The sequence below is a fragment of the Belonocnema kinseyi genome, chromosome 1 (assembly GCF_010883055.1).
Source record: "Belonocnema kinseyi isolate 2016_QV_RU_SX_M_011 chromosome 1, B_treatae_v1, whole genome shotgun sequence".
NCBI lineage: Eukaryota > Metazoa > Arthropoda > Insecta > Hymenoptera > Cynipidae > Belonocnema > Belonocnema kinseyi.
This window is the reverse complement of record NC_046657.1, coordinates 107,261,107-107,268,973: the sequence shown is the minus strand read 5'-3', so window position 1 is coordinate 107,268,973 and position 7,867 is coordinate 107,261,107.

Here is a 7,867-nt window from a genome sequence, read left to right as displayed (position 1 = left end):
ATAGCAACAGCCTCCAGGCAGCTAGTATTTATAAATATCTCATTAAACTGGATTGTTTTCTTAACAATGATCATAACCCCGCCACCGATCACGGTGTCTCCTTATCTTTCCTGACACATTCGTACCCCAATGGTCTAAAATGAGTCTTAGTTATCAATTTAGTTTCATTCAGAAGCATTATATCAATATCATTTTCAACAAGAAATTGTTTAAGCTCACTTCGTTTACCTTTTAGACCATTGGCGTTCCAATGAGCCAAATTTAATGTTTTTAACTTAAAACTATTTACAGCCATGATTAGTTAATATTGCGTAAAAGGTTTGAAGTCTATCAAGATCATTGGTACAATTTATTAATCTATTATTAAGTTCCCTAACGAGTTCCAACATCTTACCTATATTACATATCTGGCTCAGTCTTTTTGTTTCAGCAATTAGTTCTTGAAGTTCAGCAAGTTCATTACCGTGTTGGCTCGTCTCTATGTTACGCAAGTTCGGGTTTACTCTCCAGGCTGGCGCTGGTTCCGTTGACTCCCTTCTTCTGTTGGCAGGTAGTGTTGGGAAGTTTCTACTCGACATCGCTGGTGCAGTTGGTGTCCTTGTTTGTGCCTGCTTCGTATTGGCAGGTGTACGCCTAGTTTCCACCTTTGTTAAGTGCTTCAGGTATTCAGGGCACTTACTATAATTTTCTGGATGCGATCCTCTGCAGTTAGTGCATATGGCCGGTTCATCTTTTGCTTTCTTACAATCTGCTGTGAGATGCGATTAGTCGCACTTGACGCATCTGGGTACATTTTTGCAGTAGGCGGTTCCATGGCCGAATCTTTGACATCTATGGCATTGCGTGATTCTTCTTCTGTTCCTGTACCTTTCCCAAAATACCCGCACGTAGCACAAGTATCGTATGTTTCTGACTTTCTTGAGATCCGTATCATGCGGAAAGTCGATTAGGTAGATGGGTTGAGTTGAAGATATCTCCTTGGTCTTCGGCAGCTTATCCCTGGTCTTTAGGGTTTTAATCTTAACGCATTTCACGCCCTGGCGTTCTAGGTCAGCAGTCATTTCATCTTGTGTTATGAAGGGGAGCCCCTTTGCTACCACCCTTTTGGTTTTCATATCTTTGGTTCGATATGTATGGAAATTACAGTCTATCGCTTCTAATTCCTTGATTATAATGTTGTAGTCAGTCTTGTTTTCAGCATATAATGCTAAGCCTTGGGTAGAATAATGAATTTTTGGTTCACCTTTAATGAAGCTCTTTAGCGTAGAGACAAATCCTGTGTAGTTTTGTAATTCGTGAGTAATGATTATTGGAGGCATTTTTGCCTTCTTTTTATAATTTTTATTGCACTCTTCATCAATGTTTCTCTCGTTTTCGTCCATTTTAATCTCCTGGTCGTCATCCATCTTCTCTGAGTCCTCATTGTTTTGCAAGGTCTCATATCGATTGCTGAGAGGTACTGATGTCACATTTTCGACCTCATTCCTGGGTCTTTTAGCGGCCCTAAAGCCCCACTGTTCAACGTCCATTGTCTATGCACTTCACAGGAGACGCGCGCCAGGCGCCTTCATCCCCTGTGTGGAACGCGCGTCACACGCTCTCGCACCACACTGTATATTTTTCACCTCACTGTATATTCGTCACTCATCAATTCGAATTCAATTCTGAGCAATCACCAATCCAATCCAATGTCGTCGACAAAGTCTCATAATTCTGAATCAGAATCATAATCCGAATCAATCATGTTCGAATTCAATCTCTTTAAAATGTAATATTTTTAAACCAATTTATTTCTATATACCGAGGGGTCGATCACATCAATCTTCCTGATACATTCACTAAATATTGCCATACACGTATTCTTTCAATATTCTTGGTATTCCTGATATTCTGTATAATCTCGAATACTTGATGAATTTCAAAATAATTTAACAGGATTAAAAAATTCTTTTTAATTAAAAAAGGTTAAAGTTTATAAATGAAATATTACGAAGCATTTTAAATCATTTTTAAACCATTTAAAAGAGTTTAAGGATCTTCATTTAATTTGAAAATATGTTTATGTATTTAAAAAGATTTTCAGGAGTTTAAAGGGATTTAACGGGAGTTCTTTGATTAAAAGAATTTTTAAGTTTATAATCAAATGTTCTTGAATTCTTCAAAGTCCGTTGAATCTTTTGAAATCTTCGGAAATCCTTTAAAATATCTTGAAATGTTTTTGGATTTAGTTTACATCTTGTTTAAGAACATAACATATACAATCATAATTTTTGTTTCATACTTCAAGCTATAGGCTAGCCGAGAGGCTTTAGGCGTTAGGAATGCGAAACTGATAGGGTTCTAGAAACCCCGCAGCGAATGAAAACTCTCATAGCGTGCAATTATAAATAGTGTACACTGTAAAAAATTTTTCGAAATTTTTCGGAAAAAGGTCGGAACGCTTATAACCGGAACATTTCGAATTTTTTCCTAATTCATTCCGAAATTATTCCAAATTGTAGTTAGATTTTTTCCTAACTAATGAGTAGGACATTTTTTCTATTGAAGTAGGAAAAATTTCCAAATGTAGTACGAAAAATTTCCAAATGGAGTAGGATATTTTTCGGAACAAAGTAGAAAAAAATTTCGAATATAGTTGGAAAAAGTTCTAAGTGTAGTACGGAAAATTTCAGAACGAAGTAGGAAAAAATTCAGAATGTAGTAGGAAAAAACTCGGAGTGTAGTAGGAAAAAACTCGGAATATAGTAGGGAAAAAGTCCGAATGTAGTAGGAAAAAACTCCTAATAGTGGTTAACGATTTTCGAAAAATTTTCTATAAAGTTTAGACATATTTCTGAATTAAAATTGTACGATTTGATAAATTACAAAATACAAAGTTCATAAATTGCATTATAATTTATGAAAAGTTATTTTATATAACATTGTAATATGTTGGAAGTTTCAAATTTAACAATGTTATTTATTAATTTTATGGCTCTTGAATCATTATCGTCAAGTTTCTGGTGTTTCGTCTTCCGTTGACGTTTATTCCCTTTTTGAGGATTCATATCCAGAAGCATTCTGAAATATAGAGAACAAATTTTAAATGATGATTGAAATAAGTATTAATTTCATGTCAGATACTTATTAAATATAACATTTTACTCGAATAAAGAATTTCAATTGAAAACAATATGTGATTAGAATTTACGCATTTTATAATTAACAGGTTGTCCGTTTTAAACAGAGATAAAAAATTCCGGTGATTTCAATTAAATTTAAAAAGTCGTACTAAAAATTTGTCCATTTATAGTAATAAAAACTGAGCTCCAAAGTAAGGCACTCAAAGTGGATCTCTTGAATTTCAAACTTTTAAAATTGAAGTTGAAACATTTTAAACTGAACAATTTTAAATTAATTTCAGTTAAATTGCCATATTAAAAATTTTAAACTTTTATAAATGGTAGAGTTCAAACATGCAGATTGAGTTTTCAAAATTATCTCATTTTAAGAAATGTTAAGCTAGAAACGTTGAAAATAGAGCGATTAAATTTTTTTATAAACTGAATACTTCTGAAATTAAAAGTTAAATTAAATTATTTTAAATGCCTAAAAAGTCCTCAAAATGATTCGAATTTTTCCTAACATTCTTCCTACAATTTTTACAACCTACCGAAATGAAACAGTTTATTTAAAATCTTCCGCATTCATTTTTCATAATTTAGTCAATCTTTCCAAATGTAAATCCTTTTAAATTTAAATTAGGGCGTGGGCTATTTCAACCGAAATTATGGTAAGAATGGCCGGATTTTGCGGTACGTGGTCACTTCGTTTAAATGATTTGAAATCATTCCAAAGTTTGAATTAATTTGACTTTCATCAAAACCTTTAAAGTTTAATTTCTTTATTCATTTTGAATATTTCATTTCTAATTCATGATTTTAAATTAATAGTCACATATTTCTGAACATTAGGTAATTGTTCTTTTTCTCAGTTAAAACATATTAAATTGAATGGGTTAAAAATGCAATATTGAAGACTGAAATAATATATGTAATTTAATAAAAGCCTTTGATCAGGAATGTATTATTTCGAAGTTATTTTAAAATTAAAAATAGTTTATAAAGTTTCGATAGGGCGTTTACATTTGCTTAAAAGTTTCTAATTGAAACAGTTTCATGTTTAACGTTAAAATCTGAAAATTTTAAACTTTTGAACTGATTTCGACTCGTCTTGTAAAATCAATTATTATTCACTTTTTAAATCTTAAAGTTGAATCATGAACTAATCTTCATAAATAAATTTAAAATCATTAACTAGTTTATATTCACAGGTGTTCAATTAAATATGGTTTTTATTTAAAATCTTTGATTTCAAACTTTATTATTTTGAATTGTTTAACTCTTTAATACTGCATTCTTAAAATTCAATAAAAAGGAATAATTGTGCCCGTACACATAGTGACTCAACACAATGAAAAAAACTCCTTGCAAGACCCTGACAGTTTCCAGTAAAATCGTCTTTTCCACCACGACAAAACATGAACATGATTCCTGATACATGGTCGTCCCTGAAAGTAAATGAAAAATGTAATTATTTGTATTTCTCTGAAAAAAGAATCATAAGCTCGTATCTTTTGATATTAATAATTCATTGTACATACCTTTGATAATTAGGATAGGACGAGTCGAATCTCCTGATGTTTTTATTTGGTCCTCAGTAGACTCCGCATCCTGTGAACAATTAAAAAATATAAAAAATTTAATTGATCTTCAATTAAATTAAAAATCTTAAGATTAAGATTAAAGATTAAAGATCTTCAAGGATTTTAAACGATTTCAATATTTTGTAGAAGATTTCAAAATATTTCCCAACGATTCCAAATATTCCAGCGATTTGAAACGTTTAAAAAATAATGTAGAAAGGTATAAAAAATATTTCAAGAAATTTATATTTATTTCAAAGATTTAAAGAATTTTAAAGATTTCAAAAAGGGTAGACTACACCAGATTTCAAAATATTACAATAATTTGAAACAAGCACAAAACATTTCAGAAAGATGTCTTAAACATTTCGAAGATTTCATAAGGATATCTAAAAGATTTCAGAAATTTCAAAGACTAAAAAAGTGTACAGTACATCAGATTTTTTTAAAAGTTTCAAAATATTTAAACGATTTAAAGAATTTTAAAAATTTCAAAAAGGGTAGACTACACCAGATTTCAAAATATTTCAATGACTTGAAACAAGCATAAAGGATTTCAAAAAGATTTCCCAAATATTTCGAAGAATTAATAAGGATTTCAAAAGACATCAGATTACAATTTTTTTTAAATTCCAAACATTGCATGAACTATTTCTTATTGATCATAACCTCAATTATAAACGAATTTTCAAATTAATCACTTTCAATCAGATGGGAATTATTTTCCCCACTAAATCGCGTTCCAGACAACTGAACACAACTGTATTTTCTCAAAACAATACATCATTAGTCTGTCATAAATAAGTCAAAAGGGTATAAATTGACAACTTGAAAAATTTTATACAAATTCGAAATATTTTCCGATAATAAAAATGTAACATTTTCATCAAATATTTTAAATTACCGGAAGTTTGGAATTATTATTCCACACTAATATTTTGCCAATCGTGTTTACTTACAAAATGGTACTGTGGAAGAATAATTAAAAATTATTTTGAATTTTGTCATTTGTCAAATTGCCTCGAGAACATGAATACAAGAGCTAATGGTTTTCATTTTTTTGAAAATAAAAATAATCATTTACCAGGTACCTTTTTGGAATCTTTCCAGAATGTTGCGTTTGAAGATTTCTGAGTGAAATCGATTAATTTTGGAATCTGTTTACAATTTTTGTTATAAAAAATAATAAATATTGAATTGTTACTATTTCTAATTTAGATAATCTCTTTAAAACATATTTTTAATTTTGTCAAAGAGAAACACAACAGAAATGTTTACAAAAATAGTAACTTAACAAATTATGATTATTTGTTATTAAAATATTGCTTTTCAGTTGCCTGGAACATGATTTAGTAGAGAATGTATTTTTTTCTTATTGAAAGTGATTACTTAAGAAATTCGTTAATGATTTTTGTTATGAACGATGAGAAATATTTAACGGTAAACATTGTCTCTATTAAAAAATCTCTCTAAAACATATTTTAAATGCATTTATTAAGAAAAACATCATTACGAATTTTCTGTAAGAATATAAGTTTCAAAAATCAAAATTGATGTTTTTCAAATAAATCGGTTATGTGCTAACTTAAATCTGCAGAATAATTTTCAATAATACATACCTTAAAACGTCTGCATCCGTTAAATTTTCTTCTGCAATTTTCTACTATTTCCAAAAAATGGAATCGAAGGTTTAAGGGGTCCACTCACTCTGCACTACACAACAGTTTCGCTCAAACTATGGATGGAAAATCACTTTCCACAAGCTACACCCTTTCTCCTTAAATTTGAAAATGTCACTATTTTTCCTTATTATATTTCTGTGAAAAAATGTCAAGAGGCCGTATTCGTAAAGCAAGTCTATGAGAAAAAACGCAGGTACCGGATAGCAAGATTCTTCTGCGCGCAGTGGGTTGAAGGCTAATGCGAAACAGATGTGATACAAGCGTGCGTGTCCTATGATTGTAGATTTGAAAACTGAAAACTGAAAACTTTCAGGGCTGTTTGCGAACTCCCCAAATATTTACATTTTAAAAGTGGAAAGGGTTATGAGGTTAATTTTCATTGGTCAAAATTAGTGGTGGATGCACTTGGACACTCCTTCGGTTGACATTATAGATTCTCGGAAAACCCAAATTAGAAAAAAAAATGTTAATAGAGACCAGGTAAAAACGGTTGAGACGGTCCGGGTTGTTTCAGCTTCAATGATTGTAAAAGATTTGCATTGGGAACTGGAAAAAACTGATAAAAAATTGTGCAGTATTTCCCATTTTGTGAGAAGTATTTCCGAATTCACATAAGACATTTTGCACAGCAATATAAAAAATATAAAATCTCTTTGAAAAAAATGCATTTTTTAAACGATGTGGAAAAACTACCTAAAACTTATATAATAATTATAATTATGTAAGAAAAATTTCCGAATTCAGATAAGAAATATTTCATGCTAAAGTGAAAAATATCGAATATTATCGGAAAAATACATTTCGAAATCAAACTGCCAAAATTACTAAAAAGTTCTGTACTAATTCCAAATATATAAGAAAAGCTTTAGAATGCAGATAGAAAATATTTCATGTTGAAGTGAAAAAATATCAAATATTATCGGAAAAATAAATTTCGCAATCAAACTGGAAAAATCACTAAAAAGTTTGGTAATAATTCCAATTATGTAAGAAAATTTTCCGAATCCAGATAGGAAATATTTCATGTTAAAGTGAAAAAATATCAAATATTATCGGAAAAATAAATTTCGCAATCACAATGGAAAAATTACTGAAAAGTTTGCTAATAATTCCAATTATGTAAATAAAATTTCCGAATCCAGATAGGAAATATTTCATGTTAAAGTCAAAAAATATCAAATATTATTGGAAAAATAAATTTCGCAATAAAACTGCAAAAATAACTAAAAAGTTCTGTAATAATTCCAATTATCTAAGAAAAAATTCCGAATCCATATAGGAAATATTTCATGTTAAAGTAAAAAAATATCAAATAATATTGGAAAAATAAATTTCGTAATAAAACTGCAAAAATGACTAAAAAGTTCTGTAATAATTCCAATTATGTAAGAAAAAAATTCGAATCCAGATAGGAAATATTTCATGTTAAAGTCAAAAAATATCAAATATTATTGGAAAAATAAATTTCGCAATAAAACTGCAAAAATAACTAAAAAGTTCT